Source organism: Orcinus orca, chromosome 3 (assembly GCF_937001465.1).
Source record: "Orcinus orca chromosome 3, mOrcOrc1.1, whole genome shotgun sequence".
In the NCBI taxonomy this organism is placed as follows: domain Eukaryota; kingdom Metazoa; phylum Chordata; class Mammalia; order Artiodactyla; family Delphinidae; genus Orcinus; species Orcinus orca.
In genome coordinates, this window is record NC_064561.1 from 38,969,178 (window position 1) to 38,987,096 (window position 17,919).

Here is a 17,919-nt window from a genome sequence, read left to right on the forward strand (position 1 = left end):
AAGAATAGAGGAAGGAGAGAGAAAGGAGGATGGCAAAGAGACAGAAAGAAAGAAAAAGACTCGAAACAGACAGCATCTTAGCAAAATAACTTACTGGACTCTGTGGAGAGGAAGATCCAGAAATGATGTAAAGGTCTGTGTCACACACCACCAGGTCCTTGATTAGTGGCTGAGCCCACTATAGGAGCCAATGACAGCATTCAGAGCCAATGCCATGAGCTGGGTGAGCCAAAGTCATGCCTGCTCTCATAACATCTGGAAGCTTCACCAAGCCAGCAAAGAAAACATCCTTCAATTATTGGTAGCAATGAACGAATAACAACCCATCAATCAACAAATTAAAATCATGGGGCTTCCCTGGTGGCGCAGTGGTTGAGAGTCCACCTGCCGATGCAGGGGACATGGGTTCGTGCCCCAGTCTGGGAAGATCCCACATGCCACGGAGCGGCTGGGCCCGTGGGCGTCCGGAGCCTGTGCTCCGCAACGGGAGAGGCCACAACAGTGAGAGGCCTGCATACAGCAAAAAAAAAAAAATCATGGGGCAAGGTATTAACGGTTATTCATGGCAGGTGAAGATTACTTCCTCCTTGGCAGAACAGATCAGAATCAGAAAGGAAACTGTAAGACACACAAAGTTTAACTTTCTGGCATTTGTTAAGTATTTCTTTCTTCTTTGAGCAACCTGGATTCCATGAAGCCAAGAACCTCTTTCTGTCGCATCCCTCACAGGCCTGCTAACACATTTATGGCCAATGCCTCATCTCTCTTCCCTTTATCCAAAATTCCCTTTCACTGGCCTCATTTCCCATAGCTCTTTGCTGAGATAAAATTACCTGCTCTGAGAAACCAATCCTTCCAAAGTGATACTGGATGCAGTGGTAGACAGAGTAATAACCCTCCAAAAATATTCATGACTTAACCCCAGAATCTTTCAATTTTTCCAGGGGATTTCATGAGTGGGATTAAGGTTAAGGACCTTGAGATGGGAGGAGTAGCCTGGATTATCCAGGTGAACCTAATCTAATTACTTGGCTCCTTAAAGATGGAGAACCTTTCTGTGCTGGGTCAGAAAGATGAGAGGGAAGAAGAAGAGTTGCTGACTTTCAAGATGGTGGAAGTGGACACAAATCAAGGAATGTGAGTGGCTCTAGAAGCTGGGAATAGTCCTCAATGACAGCCAGCAAGGAAACAGCATCTCAGTCCTACAACCACAAGGAACTGAATTTTGCAAACAATCCAAATGTGCAAGGAAACAGATCCTTCCCCTAGAACCTCCAGTAATGAACACAGCTCTACTGACACCTTGATTTTACCCTGCTGAGACCCATGTCAAAAGTCTGACCTACAGAACTGTAAGGTAATAAATTGGTGTTGTTTAAACCACTGTATTTGTGGAAGTTATTTTCTAGCAACAGAAAACTAATACAGATGTTAATATGAGACTCAGTCAGCAGGGCTTTCAGTTAGTTTGCTTTCTGAAGCAACTATTATGGTACCAGATAACAAAAAAAAAATCTCTCACATATTTTGGAACAGGCAGATTGTTTTACAATTCATGGCCAGATGTGTCATCCACTTTGTTCATTCACCTGTTCCATAAATATTTATGGAATGCCAACTAGGTACCAGGTACATATTTCCCTACACATATGGCTCCTTCTAGATCATGTCTACTACATAAGCGGATCCAGTCAGCAAGTCAATCAACAAATGTTCATTGAGCATCTACTGTGTATTAGGTACAAGGGCAACTCAATCAAGATGGTGGATGGACCTAGAGTCTGTCATACAGAGTGAAGTAAGTCAGAAAGAGAAAAACAAATACCGTATGCTAACACATATATATGGAATCTAAGGGAAAAAGAAAAAAGGTCATGAAGAACCTAGGGGCAAGACAGGAATAAAGACACAGACCTACTAGAGAAGGGACTTGAGGATATGGGGAGGGGGAAGGGTAAGCTGTGACAAAGTGAGAGAGTGGCATGGACATATATAAACTACCAAACGTAAAATAGATAGCTAGTGGGAAGCAGCCATATAGCACAGAGAGATCAGCTCGGTGCTTTGTGACCACCTAGAGGGGTGGGATAGGGAGGGTGGGAGGGAGGGAGATGCAAGAGGGAAGAGATATGGGGACATATGTATATGTATAACTGATTCACTTTGTTATAAAGCAGAAACTAACACACCATTGTAAAGCAATTATACTGCAATAAAGATGTTAAAAAAAAAAAGATTCACTGAAAGGGTCTTTTAGCTGCCTGGGAAGGCTGGGAAGCCTGAGATTCCAAATTGTGCAGTGGAATATTGGAATAGACAGCCTCTGAGCCTGTCTACACAAGAGCTAGGAGGTATTACTGTCACCCTTTTACATATGCAAAAACTGAGGCTCAGAGAGATTAACGGCCAAATCACACTGCCCGTACGTGATGGAGCTGGAATTTAAAAATTTTTTTTAATTATAGTAAAACAAAAATAACATAAAATTTACTATCTTTTACCATTTTTAAGTATACAGTTCAGTAGTATTAAGTACATGCACATTACTGTGCAGCCAATCTCCAGAATTCTTTTCATCTTGCAAAACTGAAACTCCATGCCCATTAAACAACTCCCCATTCCCACTTCTTCCTAGCCCTTGGCAACCACCATTCTACTTTCCGTCTCTCTGAATCTGACTATTTTAGGTACCTCATGTAAGTGGAACTTTAAAGTATTTGTTTTTTTGTATCCGGCTTATTGCACTTAGCATAATACCCACAAGGGTCATCCATATTGTATCATGTGTCAGAATTTCCTTCCTTAACATGTGTCAGAATTTCCTTCCTTTTTCAAGTCTGAACAATATTCCATTGTATTTGTATACAACATTTTGTTTATCCACTCATCCATGAATGGGTTGCTTCCATTTCGTGGTTATTGTGAATAATGTTGCTATGAACATGGACATACAAATATCTCTTCGAGACCCCACTTTCACTTCTTTTGGATATATACCAATGGAGCTGGAATTTGAACATAGATCTCTCTGACTCTGCTGTTCATTCTCTCCCAGGGTGCCACACACCCTAGGGTGAAGTTATGGCTTTCTGTGCTGTAGCTAACCAGATACACGAAATTTTTTGCTCACAGTCCATTCTACATAGAGCTAGTTTTATTCTTTGATTTTCCAGTGATTAAAATACAACCAGATATTCTGCACTAAGAACAAAACTCAAACTCCTTGACCCTATATGATCTGGCCCCTGCCTATATGTCTAACCTCATTTCCAACCACTTGCTATACTTTAGTCATACTGTCTCTGTTTCTACTCTTCAAACACAAAGAGCTGTTCCTAACCTCAGGATCTTTGCATTTGCTGTACATTCTCCCTGGTACTTTGCATAACTGGCTCCTTCTTATCATTCAGGTCTCAGCTCAAACGTGACCTCTTCAAAGAGACCTTCCGCCACCACACTTTATAAAGTAGCACCTCCTATCACTATCTAGCACACTGTTCTCCTTTATTTTCTTCATAACTATCTAAAATTTATTTTGTTGTTGTTGTTTTCTCGTTTATTATCTATCTCCCTCACAAGAATGTATTTTCCACACAGAGATCTTATCTATCTTATTCCTCCAGTATCCCCAGAGCATAGAACCATACCTGGTACATAACAGATGCTTATCAAATATTTGTTGAATAAAGGAATGTATAAGGAACTTCACTGCAGTATTGTTTATCATATCCAAAAAATGGAAACAGTGTGATTTGAATCAAACTGATTTTATAATTTATCACCTAGTACAGGTCACTTAGAGAATGAAAGAGGTTATTGTTAATAATTATGCCAGATCTATAGGCAAAACCAGGACTGCATGACGGCTCTACCTTAATCATTTATTCCAATCCCCTCAATTTGCAGATGAGGACACTTAGGAGACCCAGAGAGGGAAGGTGACTTGATGAAGGTTGCACAGCAAGTTAGGTGCAGAGGTGGAAAAGCCTCAACTGCTGACACTCAGGCTGAGGCCCTTGATTCTTCACTGCTTGGTTGCTCTGAAGCTCAGCAAAACATGCCCCCTGTCTGCCACTGTGCCCTCACATGACTCTGGGAGAAAACAGAGCTCATTTTTCTGTCCCAAGAAGCATGTGGTTTGGAGCTCTTCTCTTTCTCTTACTTTTTCTTCCTCCTTTTTGTGGTCGTATACTGGGCTGGCTGGAGGGGAAGCACTTAGGTATCGTGGGATTTCACTGCTGTTCCATTACATAAGTGAAAGCCTTACCAAGGGGAGAATAAAATGCAAAGCAGGGCCATCTGACCACTTCCTTGGCTGGTCCCGGGACTGCCTGGGTCACCCCAGGGCTTGGTTCTGGGAAATGCTCATTCAGTACATTCCTCATCCAACAACTATTTCTTGAGCATCTTCTAGGTTCCAGGCTATACTGTGCTATACACATGGTATATAAGAATGGATCAGCGCTTCCTGGTAGCACAGTGGTTAAGAATCTGCCTGCCAAGGCAGGGGACACGGGTTCGAGCCCTGGTCCAGGAAGATCCCACATGCCCCGGAGCAACTAAGCCCGTGCACCACAACTACCGAGCCTGCGTTCTAGAGCCCGCGAGCCACAACTACTGAAGCCCATGCGCCACAACTACTGAAGCCCGTGCGCCTAGAGCCCGTGCTCCACAACAAGAGAAGCCACCACAGTGAGAAGCCTGTGCACCGCAATGAAGCGTAGCCCACGCTCACCACAACTAGAGAAAGCCCACACGCAGCAACGAAGACCCAACGCAGCCAAAAATAAAATAAATAAATAAATAAAAATAAATAAATAAAAAACATTGTCTCCTATAAGTTGTGCTCAGAGATAGATACCAACACATGTACCCAACCCCAACAACACAAACACTAAATGGAAAAAAAAAAAAAAAGAATGGATCAGCAAGACATGATCGCTGCCCTCATGGGGAGCCCATTATGGAAAAGGGTGAGTGTTGGATAATAAACATATACAGACAAATTAATTACAGACATGGTTAGTTCTAGAAAGGAAATAGAGCACTCTGATGAACAGTAATAATAGCTGACACCTACTGAAGTCATCTTTGTCTCTACCACTTTGTGAGATAAATATTATTATGATCTTCATCTTATACATGTGGAAATAGAAGCACAAGGAGTTTGGGTGACTGCCCAAGGTCACACAGCTGGTATGTGTCAGAGCTGAACTTGAACCCCAGAGACTTGCTTCAGAGCCTGAGTCCTTAACCACAAGCTATCTTGGGCAGGAGAGGGTCAAAGGGGAGTGCGTGCTTTCAATAGGGCAGGGAAGGCCTTTCTGAGGAAGTGGCATATAAGCTGAGATGAACTGTAGGAAGAACTGGCAGAAGAATGTTCTAGGCAGAAAAAGGAACATGTGGACAAAGGTGGGAAAGAGGCTGGTGTGTTCTATAATCCGTCAGAAGGCCTGGGAGATTGAGGTGGAGGGTGGATTTTATTCTAGATGTCCCTCACAAAGTGTCTTTGCAGACGTATATTTTCTCATTTGATCAAACAGCCTGGTCAGGCCAGTCGAGCAAGTGTTATCATCCATGTTTTACAGAACACTGTACATCATTTCTGGGAACTTGGGGTCAGAGGTGGTCCCAAGACTTTGAACTTGTGTCAAGTGTTCTTTCTACTCAACCTCCCTGCTGAGGCCCCAGCTGGCCCTTTGCTGCCCCTATCGTCGCTTAACTATAATGTACCCCTGTCTCCCCAGTACCTCCTCCTCTCACCTCAAAATTTACCTCTTCGGCTGCCTTAACACCTTAATTTCTAGGGGAATCGGATAAACACATCTGTTCTTACCTGCTAATGGGGAATAAAGCCCTGTAGAAACCTAGAGTGAACTTGTTTTTCTATCCCTATGAAAACCTACGACAGCCTTCCTTTCTTCCAGTCATAAGATCAGCCTCCAGCTATTAGCATTCCCTTTCTGCCAAAGTGGCCATCATTATATGATTCATGGCCTGTTCCCAGAGGAGCCTGTCGGAGTTTGAGCCTTGGGCCTTTGGTTAACAGGTAGCAGCTGACAGACGCCAATAATCCAAGCATTGTTCAGATCAGCTAATTCCTTGTCTGTGAATGTGATCGCATCCACCCTCAGAAACCATCCCCAGGAGATGGGGCAGCAGGGCTGTGGGTTCCTCATCATGTCACACAAGCTGTCCAAGTCCCAAACACTGCCTTCCTCTCCACCTCAGCCTGTCCTGCTTCCTACCTTGACCTTGGGGCCCAGACGCACCAGACGTTTCTCACCATGAACTCTGAGCACACACCACGTGCTTTCACACCTGCGTGCCCCTCGCTCTGCTTGTGACACCCTCCCCACCTTCTTTACCGGCTCCCACCTTGGCCTGAATACAACCCAGATACTGCACCTCACTGAGCCTCACACTCCCGTTCTCCGTGCTTCCAATCTTAATGAACAGCATTTTTTGAGTACCTGTCATACACCACACACTCTGTTAAGCTCGTTACACGGATCATCCCAATATGAGAGCATTTTAAAGAGGCAGATTCTCTCATCCTACTATTTTACCACTGAAGAAACTGAATCATAGTAACGCACTCACGGCTGAGCAGAAAGTGCTGCAGGTGGGATACAACCCAGGCAGACTGCGTTCAGGATCTGCATCATCACCATCTCCTGTGCTCACCATCACAACTAACACCTATTGGACACTTACAGTATACCTCCATAGCTCTAAGACATTGGCGTACACCTTCTCATTGAACTTTCATGAGTCCTATAAAATTTAGTCACTACAAGGTAGGTGTTATTATGTCCATTTTAAAGGTGAGAAAACTGAGGCCTAGAGTGTTTTCATTATTTAGCTAAACCACACATTGAGCAGAATGCATGGAATACACCACCACGCCCTGAAACTGCCCAGATTAGCTGAGGCTGCTAGCGATCTACCCAACACCCCTTCTCCTCCTCTTTTGTAATATCAAAGACTGTATTGTCAGAGATAACAATCCAATTTAAGAAAAAAAATAAGATAAACGAAACCTCTCCCAGACCCCTCTGCAGATAGGGTAGCTTAGGAAACGTAAGTCAATACCTTGGTGTGGGGCTTCCAGGAAATCATTCAAAGAGGGTATACTCTGCTATTATGTACCATTTGCATTTGGCCCTTTCTCCTTCTTCCTGTTTGAGACACGAAGACTGGATCTCCAACAGCCATCTTTTGACCATGAAGCAATCCTACGGAAAAAAAAAAAAGGATCAGAAGAAAAGAAGGAACCTGGGATCATGGTGACACCACGTTGACAGAGCAACCAGACCAGGCTTGGGCCATCCAGCTCCAAATTTCACGGAATGTGGAAGAAACAAAAGACTTGTTTAAACCCTGTTGCTTTGATTCTCGGTGACTTGAAGCCCAATGCAATTCCTAACTTACTTACTTTCCTATGTGGCTGACCAACCATCCCACTGAGCTGTGTGGTCCTCAAGAGTGAACTCAAAGTACCGCTTGCCTCTGTACCGATGTCAGGAGCACAGCACCTGGGTCACTGTATTGACCTCGACCAACTCTGACTTTCTTGCCATGGAGGCAAAAGAGATGAAGTTAGGAAACAGACATTTCTGATTCCATGGCACAGAATGAAGGGAAGGGTGAAGGAAAGTGTGAAGAGAAGTTGGCTCCAGCATGTGAAGCACAGACACTGGGGAGAACTGACCCAGCCTCCAACCTGCTCAGGTGTGGGAGAGCAATGCCATCTGAGTGCCAGGCGCTCCACTTGCTCCTCTGCTTCAAGCAGTGATGATGCCATTTCCATGCCTGGGAAACCCAGGGCCAGGAGCCAATTTAAACCTGGTAAGTGAAGTCAGGAGAGTACCTGAACCAGAGCTGGCTGTCAGCTTGTGCAAAATAGCCAGCCTCTCCAAGTACTGCAATTTGAGGAATTATCTTACATCTCCACCCTCTCCTCACCACACCTGAAATCCAACCACAAGACTGTGGATGCCAATGAGGTATAAGGCTTGCCATGCCAATGCCCCTAAGACAATGAGTGCACTGGCTGTTGGGAAAGTCAACCTCTGGGAACCTCAGTTTTCTCATCTGTACAGTGGAAATAATACTGCCTACCTCTGTTTCCATATGGGGAGTTGGTAAGAGGATCAAATATCATGATGAACAGGAAAGCCCTTTTGTAAACAGTAAAACATTATACAAACCCAAGATAGTGCACGTATTCATTTTTCTGGGGCCTCAGCTTCCACAATTATGGAAAATTCCTTCCAGATCCCTCATTCTCTATATATATTTTTTTAATAATTTTCTTTTTATTTATTTATTTATGGCTGTGTTGGGTCTTCGTTTCTGTGCGAGGGCTTTCTGTAGTTGTGGCAAGCAGTGGCCACTCTTCATTGCGGTGCATGGGCCTCTCACTATCGCGGCCTCTCGTTGCGGAGCACAGGCTCCAGACGCGCAGGCTCAGTAATTGTGGCTCACGGGCCCAGTTGCTCCGTGGCATGTGGGATCTTCCCAGACCAGGGCTCGAACCCGTGTCCCCTGCATTGGCAGGCGGATTCTCAACCACTGCGCCACCAGGGAAGCCCCCTCATTCTATATTTATTACAACGTTTTCTACACTCAAGTGTATACAGCATAAAAAAGTTGTTGAGTGAGTAAATCCTAAGAGTTCTCATCACAAGGAGAAATTTTTATCCTTTACTCTTTTCTTCTTTTCTTTTTATTGTATCTGTATGAGAAGATAGATGTTAGCTGAACCTATTGTGGTAATCATTTCACAATCTATGTAAATCGAACTATCATGCTGTGCACCTTAAACTTACACAGTGCTGTATGCCAACTGTTTCTCAATAAAACTGGGGAAAAATGACTTTAACATTGTCATGGTTCCCCCACCCCTGCCACCTCCCACCCACTATGGGGCCACCACATAATACGGAAACCAGAGTTTTTTGTCCAATCATTAGGCTCTGGCCATTTTATTGATGCCATAATTGCAGGGAAACAAAGCTGGGTCACATGTCAGTTCCTGTCCAGCCCTGTGCTGGGTGCTGTTCCCAGGGTGTAGTTGCAGGGATTCTGGGTATAGAAGTGTGAATTCCCACCATTTGTCAGTCCCCCAGGTCAAGATCAGAAGGGAGGTGCTTTAATCCAATTATGGCATTAAGTCATGGGAAAAGTTGCCCATTAGCTAATTTGCCCACAGTAGTGATTAGCTAATCTGATTAGCTCATTACCACCACCCACTTCTACCAACAGAAAGCAGAGCCTGAAGAGAATAGAAAAAGGATATGCTAGTTTTGATGGGAGGCAAAAAAAATTAAACATTGGAACTCAAAATGACCTAAGAGATGATCTAGTCAGGATGCTGTAAACTGAAAAACTCTGGCTTTATTTATCCTGTTCACTGCTGTAATGGTGTGTTTTTCTCACACCTGAATGCCTTTATATGCACTTTTCATTATCACTCTCCTCTCCCTGTTATCCTTTTCCTGACTGCCACCCATAGCCATGTTATCTGCTTGGCCCACGGAGTGGCCCTGCCAGGGCTAGTGTCCAGCCTTTTGGTACCTATCCTGGTGCCCTTTGGTTAGGGCTAAGCATCTATAAGTATACAGGCACCTAAAGAAGAAGGGGATGGAAAAAGGAGTGGAAGAATTGGACAGACAATACAATCTCTCCAAATCTTAGAAACCTCTGAATATCTCTTATAAAATGGAGTTAATACTGCCTATCCTTAAAAAAATCTGATCAGAGAAGGCATGTGAATTGCCTGGGATACAGTATGTCCTCATTGAATGTTTCTTTCCTTTTCTTCCCAGAAGACTCAAGATGCTTTCCAACACTCTTGCCTTGTGACTCTACATCCCTTACCTAAAGAAGTAGGTAAGGAGCACATGTGATTATGGTGCTTCAGAAGGGTGAACGGAGGCAGAGAATCAGGAAGTGATCTGCCCCTTATCACTCAAGGCAGGCACTTCCACTACAACTGTCACCCAGTTACCCAGCCAACTCCTAATAGCGGTAGGAGCTATGCCGCCAATGCTACCCATGACCTGGGTGCTGCATGGTGTCAATACTACTGCTTTTGGCCACTGATTCCACACAAGTGAACCAGCCAATGGCAGAGACCAGTAACAACAAACAAGCTAAGAGGTTTCTCACTAGTTTCTTTTCCCTGCTTTATTCTTTTGAAGAACAATGCCTATTCTTGTCTTTTGGGTTGTCCCCTGGGTCAGCTCACTGTCAGCCCATGGAGCCCAACCCAGCCAGTCATCTCAGCAACCTAGCTAAAACTTCAGTCAACAGGGGCAAAATGATTCTCTGACATCATGGAAAGCCACCACCAAGGGGCTGGGCACTGTCTGGCCTCATGAGCTGGGTGCCCAAAAGGACTGCCCAGCTCCAATTAGCTGGTCCACTGGTGAGACTCCTGTGCCCTGGGCCAGTCTCCTAATCTGTTTGTTCGTGACTATTTACCCGACTTTCAATGACACCATTAACTTGACTTTCAATGACTAAGTCAACCAGATCACAATAGAAACCAGGGGGGTCCAGCCCTGGCTGAAATCTTGGCATTTTGGTCACTAGTAAGCAGTGACCTTACAGCTGAACCCCACCTCCTCTTTCTCTCTCTCCTCGTGGTATTATCTTTCTTTGGATTTTCCATGGAGTTTCATTGCTTAGCAGCTGGCTCCCTGGGTTTTATCATCTTACACTAACTTCCTCTTTGTCTAAGTCCTACTCTCCCTCTGCCTCTGCCTCCATCCACATTCCTCTTTCTTCCTCCTTCTCCTCCTCCCTGTCTCCTTTCTGTAAACATTCCTGGAAATGCTTGTGCTCCTGATGAGAACTGAAGAAATTTGTCGAAGAGAGAGAGCTAGGAGAATTTACTAGTTAAAAGCAGAAGCTCTGGGGACTTTCCTGGCAGTCCAGTGGTTAAGACTCCATGGTCCCACCACAGAGGACATGGGTTAGATCCCTGTTCAGAGAACTGGGATCCCACATGCCACGCTGCGTGGCAAAAAAAAAAAAAAGCAGACTCTTTGGTATCAGCTTTGAGTTTGAAGCCAAGATTTGCCACTTAGCAACTGTGTAAGTTTGGCCATATGATCTAGCCACCCTGAACCTCAGTTTCCTCATCTTGACAACAGGTGTAACAATACTCATTTCATGGGGTCAAGGGTAACACTGTGTTATGTAAACTGTTTTGTTAGCAACTTGCCTAGCATATGGTATACTCTAAATAAAATTTAAATTAACACAGTCTTTGTTCTGTATTGTGGTTTAAGTCAATAAGGTTCCAGCTGGGTTCCTTGAAGGTCTGAGGCTCTAACACTTGCCAGGGATGGAGAGGTGTGTGGTGGATGGCAACAGGTTGAGCCCTACTTACTCTCCCACTTTCAAAACAGATCCTATTTTTTCTCTTTTTCATGTTGGGTCTCTGAAGAATATTCTGAAAAAAGGATTCCATTGCCGTGAGAAAAATTCTGGAACTGGCTTAAACTGATTTTCCACCTGTCCTTTTCCTAGTATTTTCCTCTTTGTGTTCATTCCAAAGACACTTAGAACCTCCTAAATCATTGTTCCACTCCCCGTTGCTTCCTTGAACTTGAACCTCCCTCTGTCCATGAAAAATTGTAACTGACATTTCTATTCTGTAAAGAAGATATCGAGGAGTTTAGCCCACCCAGCAGACTTTCTTGGGAGTTTGTTTCACAGGCCTATCTCATAGTGAAAGACAGTTATTAGGTGCTTGGTTTCATTTGAAAAAAGCTGATTGCCCATTTTCTTTACCATTTGAGAAATGTGGTTACACCCCGAATTTCACACGAGAGCCTGTGGTTGTGAATTAAATCTGAAAAAGCACTCTCCATACTAGGCAATGTTGTTTCACTACTTTAAAAAAATTCTCTAAAAAAAAAAAAAAAACATGACCTTACTGAGAACAGCCCAGAAAGAAAAGTCACCTTTATGATCTGTAATTCCCTCCATGTTCCCCTGGAGGTAGAGGCCCGGGTAACCTGATGCTCACAAACGCATTCAGGCTTCCAGGAGGTTCTAGGCTTCTGGCACATAAGCTCAGAGGTCTCCTTCTCCCACCTTATCCGTTTTGCATGCCCCCATTTGCATCCCTTGCGTTTTACCAAGAGAGGTAGGATGTTGCGGGTGCCTACAGAGGAAAGAATCCTACGTGGTTACTCGCCCCAGTGGTGAGCCCACATGAAGATGCATGTGGTTGAGATGAACCACTCTAGGATTAATGTTCACTAAAGATCATGTGTACAGACAGCACTGTGTGAGGACCCAGGAAACCAAGAGGCACATTTGATTGAAAGTTCAATGGTAGCAAAGTTCATGACAATATCATATATCAGTGTAGTCCCAGGGCCTAACACACTGCTGACACATAAGAGACACTCAAGAAAGAGCCACTGAATGATGAATGAATGAATGAATAAGAAAAAACAGCTTAGGAAAGAGCCATTCTCCCTTACCTCCCTTGCCTATTCCACAGTAGTTCACAGTGAGGCTGATGGCCTCTCTGCTTCCCCTCCAATCCGTCTTTCCATGCTGCAGCAAGAGTGAGTCATCTGAAATATAAATAAAGTCTTGTAACTCCTGTGCTTCAAACCCTCCACCTAGGACTTAAAATATAACCAAAATCTTTGCCTTGGTCTACCAAGCCTGTGTGGTATGGTTCCTGGCTAGCTCAGTGACCTCATCTCCTTTCCTCCTATCCCTTTAATCTCTGAGCCACTCTGACCTATTGCCTGTTGCCTGGACAAACCAAGCTCAATCCTGCCTCAGGGCCTTTGTACTTGCTATTTCACTAGCCTGAAACACTCTTCCTCTAGATTTTTAAATGAAAAGGTATTTTCTTGTCATTCAAACCTCATGTCAAATGATACTCCTCAGAGTGGCCTTTCTTGAGCACTCAATCTAAAGTAGCCACCTGTTGGGGCTTCCCTGGTGGCGCAGTGGTTAAGAATCTGCCTGCCAATTCAGGGGACATGGGTTTGATCCCTGGTCCAGGAAGATCCCATGTGCCGCAGAGCAACTAAGCCCATGTGCCACAACTACTGAGCCTGTGCTCTAGAGCCCACAAGCCACAACTACTGAGCCCGTGTGCCACAACTACTGAAGCCTGCTCGCCTAGAGCCCGTGCTCCACAACAAAGAATAGCCCCCGCTCACCACAGCTAGAGAAAGCCTGCGTGCAGCAACAAAGACCCAACGCAGAAAAAAATAAATAAATAAATATTTTTTAAATTTTAAAAATAAAAAATAAAGTAGCCACCTGTTCATTCTCTATCACATCACCATTTTCTTTTTCTTCGTAACAATAAGCACTTGGAAATAGTTTCACTCATTTCTTTGTTTTCACAATTATTGTCAGTCTTGTGCTCTAAAATGCAAGCTCCTTCTATTGTGTGCACCACTGATAACTCTCCAATGCCTGGAACAGAATTGCACCTGCAGGTCTTGATGGATATTTTGAATGAATTAATAAATGCAGCCTTGGCATCCTGAGGGTTCTGGGCAACACCAAGTGAATTCTCCCAGGGGGCCAATAATTCAGAAACAGAAGATAGATGCCTCCAATAGAAGGGCCAAGAAGGAAGAAATTTAAATGATAATAGCTAACATTTGTAGAGCACTTACTATATGTCAGATATTTTTCCAAGCCCTCAATATTTATCTTTTATAATTCTCACAACCATCCTTGGAGGTAGGTCAAATTATTCCTATTTTATAGATAAGTAACTGGTACAAAGAGAGTAAAAAACATATCCTCTGACAAAGGTGGAAAATGGAAGATCAAAGAAGCAAACCAAACTATGAACCACTATGCTACAATGCTTTTCTCAAACTGTCTTACTCAGAGCATACATGGGCTAACAGCCACCCTTGGGGAGAGACTGTAGGAGACAAGTAGAAATATGGAGCAAGTCATAACATCACTAATCATTAGAGAAATGCAAATCAAAACCACAGTGAGGTATCACTTCACACTTGTCAGAATAGCCATCACCAATATGTCTACAAATTTGATTATGCTGTAGAGGGTGTGGAGAAAAGGGAACCTTCCTACACTGTTGGGAATGTAAATTGGTGCAGCCACTATGGAAAACAGTATGGAGATTCCCCTTCCTGGGCATATATCCAGAAAAGATGAAACCTATAATTCTAAAAGATACATGCACCCCAATGTTCATAGCAGCATTATTTACAAATAGCCAAGATATGGAAACAACCTATGTGTCCATCAACAGATGAATGGATAAAGAAGATGTGGTATGTATACACAATGGAATACTACTTAGCCATTTAAAAGAATGAAATAATGCCATTTGCAGCAACATGGATGCACCTAGAGATTATTATACTAAGGGAAGTAAGTCAGACAGAGAAAGCCAAATATCATATGCTATCACTTATATGCGGAATCTAAAAAAAATGATACAAATGAACTTATTTATAAAACAGAAACAGACTCACGGACATAGAAAACAAACTTATGGTTACCAAAGGGGAAAAGCAGGGGAGGAATAAATTAGGAGCTTGGGATTAACAGATACACACCATTATATTAAAAATAGATAAACAATAAGATCCTACCATATAGCACAGGGAACTATATTGAATATCTTGTAATAATCTATAATGGAAGAGAATCTGGAAAAGAATGTACACATATATATGTGTGTGTGTGTGTATATATATATATATATATATAACTGAATCACTTGCTGTACACCAGAAACTAACACAACATTCTAAATCAACTATACTTCAATTCAAAAAAAAGAATTTGCAATGAAAAAGAAAGAAAAATGAAATATGGAGTAAGGCAGGTATTGATATCAAAGTAAACACAGATGTACCTCCAGGCTGGCAAAGTCTAAAGCCATGAGTAAACCTAATGAATGGTCTCATGTTGATAGAAAATGCTCTGGAGTCTGCCATTTAGCCCTTTGACCAAAAACATGCCTGGTAAAACTGCATGTCCACAGTTGTAGCAGTACCTGGGCAGTCTCTCTGCCACCACCCAGGCTTGTGTGGCCTATAGGCTGACAGCCTACAGACATGTTTTGCTTAATCCTCATGGTATGGCCTAAATAAACATTTTTAAAAATTATACCTGTGGCCAACCTTTAAAATCAGGATACTGCACATTTAAGTTCAGATTTCTGGCTTCCATCAAAACATCACAAGAACTGGTAACACTAATCTTGGTTTTGCACCTGGCACGGTCAGCCAGAACTGAGTCACAGCTGTCCTTCTGGAAAGGAGCATGTGCATCCAGTTCACCACGGTCCCCATCACTCCCTAGTTTGTCTTTAATACTGAGCCGTATATTTCTGCCTACGTGTATTCACTTAAATGAGCCGTGTATACTCTAAGCGTTTGAATTAATGATCCCTGGTGGGCATTTAACACCACACCCTGCACTGCTGGGACAGCTGTGACTGGCCTCCCAGCCTCCAGTCTTTACCGCTCCACAGACATGCTTCCCAGTGCCACAAGATCCCACATAACAGTTAGGGAAGGGATCAGCCACATAGCCATAATTCAAAACCAAGTTCATCCCTGGCACTGTGTTGCTGTCCTCCCCTCCCCACACTTTCCTCACCTTTAAAATGGGAGAATAATAACACCCACCTTGGATGGCCAAAAAGCGTTTTAAATACTAACAAATTCCATGGCACATATGCCATTCTGGGCATCATTTTTTTTTTTTTTTTTTGCAGTACACGGGCCTCTCACTGCTGTGGACTCTCCCGTTGCGGAGCACAGGCTCTGCGGCCATGGCTCACGGGCCCAGGCGCTCCGTGGCATGTGGGATCTTCCCAGACCGGGGCACGAACCCATGTCCCCTGCATCGGCAGGCAGACTCTCAACCACTGTGCCACCAGGGAAGCCCGCATCATATATTATTTATCTCTGTCTCTATTGTTCTTTTACCCAGCACTTTATTGAAAATAATAAGAGACACAAAGAAGCAAGAAAAAAAAAATACCCTCCTGTCAAGAGATAAAATATGCAACAGAACCAGACCCAGAAATAACCTAGATGTTAGAAGCATCAGACAGGGACATTATAACTACTCTAATGAATATGTTAAAGGACTTAGCATTAAAAAGGTGGACGAGGGCTTCCCTGGTGGCGCAGTGGTTGAGAGTCTGCCTGCCGATGCAGGGGACATGGGTTCGTGCCCCGGTCCAGGAAGATCCCACATGCCGCGGAGCGGCTGGGCCCGTGAGCCATGGCCGCTGAGCCTGCGTGTCCGGAGCCTGTGCTCTGCAACGGGAGAGGCCACAACAGTGAGAGGCCCGCGTACCACAAAAAATAAATAAATAAAATAAATAAAAAGGTGGACGAAATGTATGGATCATGGGGAATTTCAGCAAAGAGATGGAAGCTATTAAAAAAGTGTCAGATGGAAATGCTAAACATGAAAACACAACATCAGAGATGAAGAACTGCCCAGGCAGTCTTCTCAACAAATGGGACACAGCAGAAGAAAGGATAAGTGAATTTGAAGATAGAGGTTATTTTTACAAATATGAAAAGAGAAGAACAATCAGTGGGAAAACACCCAGGAGCTGTGAGACCATATCAAATTGCCCAACATAAATGAAACTGAGTGCCAGAAGAAGAGAGAGAATGGGGCAGATGAAGTATGTGAACACATCATGGCCAATAAGAGAAACAGACAAATCAACAATTATAGTTGGAGATTTCAACTTTTTTCTTGTCAATAACTGATAGAAAAATTAGACAAAAATTATTAAATATATAGATAACTTGAACAATACTATCAAGCAACTTGACCTAATGTATAGAATACTTCATCTCAGAGAATTTACTTTCTTTTCAAATGTTCATGAAATATTCAAAAGTAGACCATATTCTGGGGCATAAAACTAATCTCAATAAATTTAAAAGGATTAAAAATACAGAAAGGTATATTTTCTGATGACAATGGTGGTCAACTATAAATCAGCAACAGAATGACACCAAGAAAATTCTTAAATATGTGGGTAATAAACAGAACACTTCTAAATAATCTACAGGTCAAAGAGGAAATAACAAGGGAAATTAAACATATGTTTAAATTAAAATGATAAGAAATCTTAAAAATTTGTAGGATCCAGCTAAAGCAGTGTTTAAAGAGGAATTGATGGTATTAAATGCTCACACTAGAAAAGAAGAAAGGTCTAAAATCAATTATCTAAGTTTCCACCTTATGAAACTAAAAAATTAAGAGCAAATTAAACCCAAAGTAAATAAAAGGAAGGAGATAATAAAGATAAGAGCAGAAAACATTGAAATAGAAAACAGAAATTAGTAAGCAAAACAATGAAACCAAAAGCTGGTGCTTTGGAAAGATCAATAAAATTGGTAAACCTCTATATATACAGATCAAGAAAAAAGGACAGAGACCCAAATTACCAATGTTATGAATAAAAGAAGGACTGTCACAGCAGATCTATCAGATGTTAGGAAGGATAATGTTATTTCATGAACAACTTCCTGACAATAAATTTGATAACATAGATAAAATAAACAAATTCCTTACTAAGACTCATTCAAGAAGAAAGGGAAAACTTGGGTGGCCTTATATCTATTAAAGAGATTGTATTCGTAGTTAAAGTCCTTCCCACAAAGAAAAACTCCAGTTTTACTAGGGAATTCTACCTAACATTTAAAGAAGATACAGTATCAATTCTACATGAACTCTTTCAAAAAATAAAAGAGGAAAAAACACTTTCCAACTTGTTTTACCAGGTTGGCATTACCCTGACATTAACCACACAACCCAGCAATTCTATTCTGAGGAATTTACCCAAGGGAAATGAAAACATACGTCCTCCCAAAGATTTATACAGGAATGTTTATT

General features: G+C 42.7%; 1 protein-coding gene across 24 annotated transcripts in view; it reads right to left on the reverse strand.

The window, feature by feature from the left end:
- Positions 1-17,919, reverse strand: part of ADRA1B (adrenoceptor alpha 1B) — a 633,734-nt gene that overhangs the window by 576,927 nt on the left and 38,888 nt on the right. For 23 of the 24 annotated variants that reach the window (XM_049708459.1, XM_049708460.1, XM_049708476.1 and 20 more), the window contains 2 exons: positions 12,510-12,605; positions 7,096-7,238 (listed from right to left, as the gene is read on the reverse strand). The gene's annotated coding sequence lies outside the window, so the exon portion shown is untranslated. The other variant, XM_049708481.1, reaches the window with a different exon arrangement.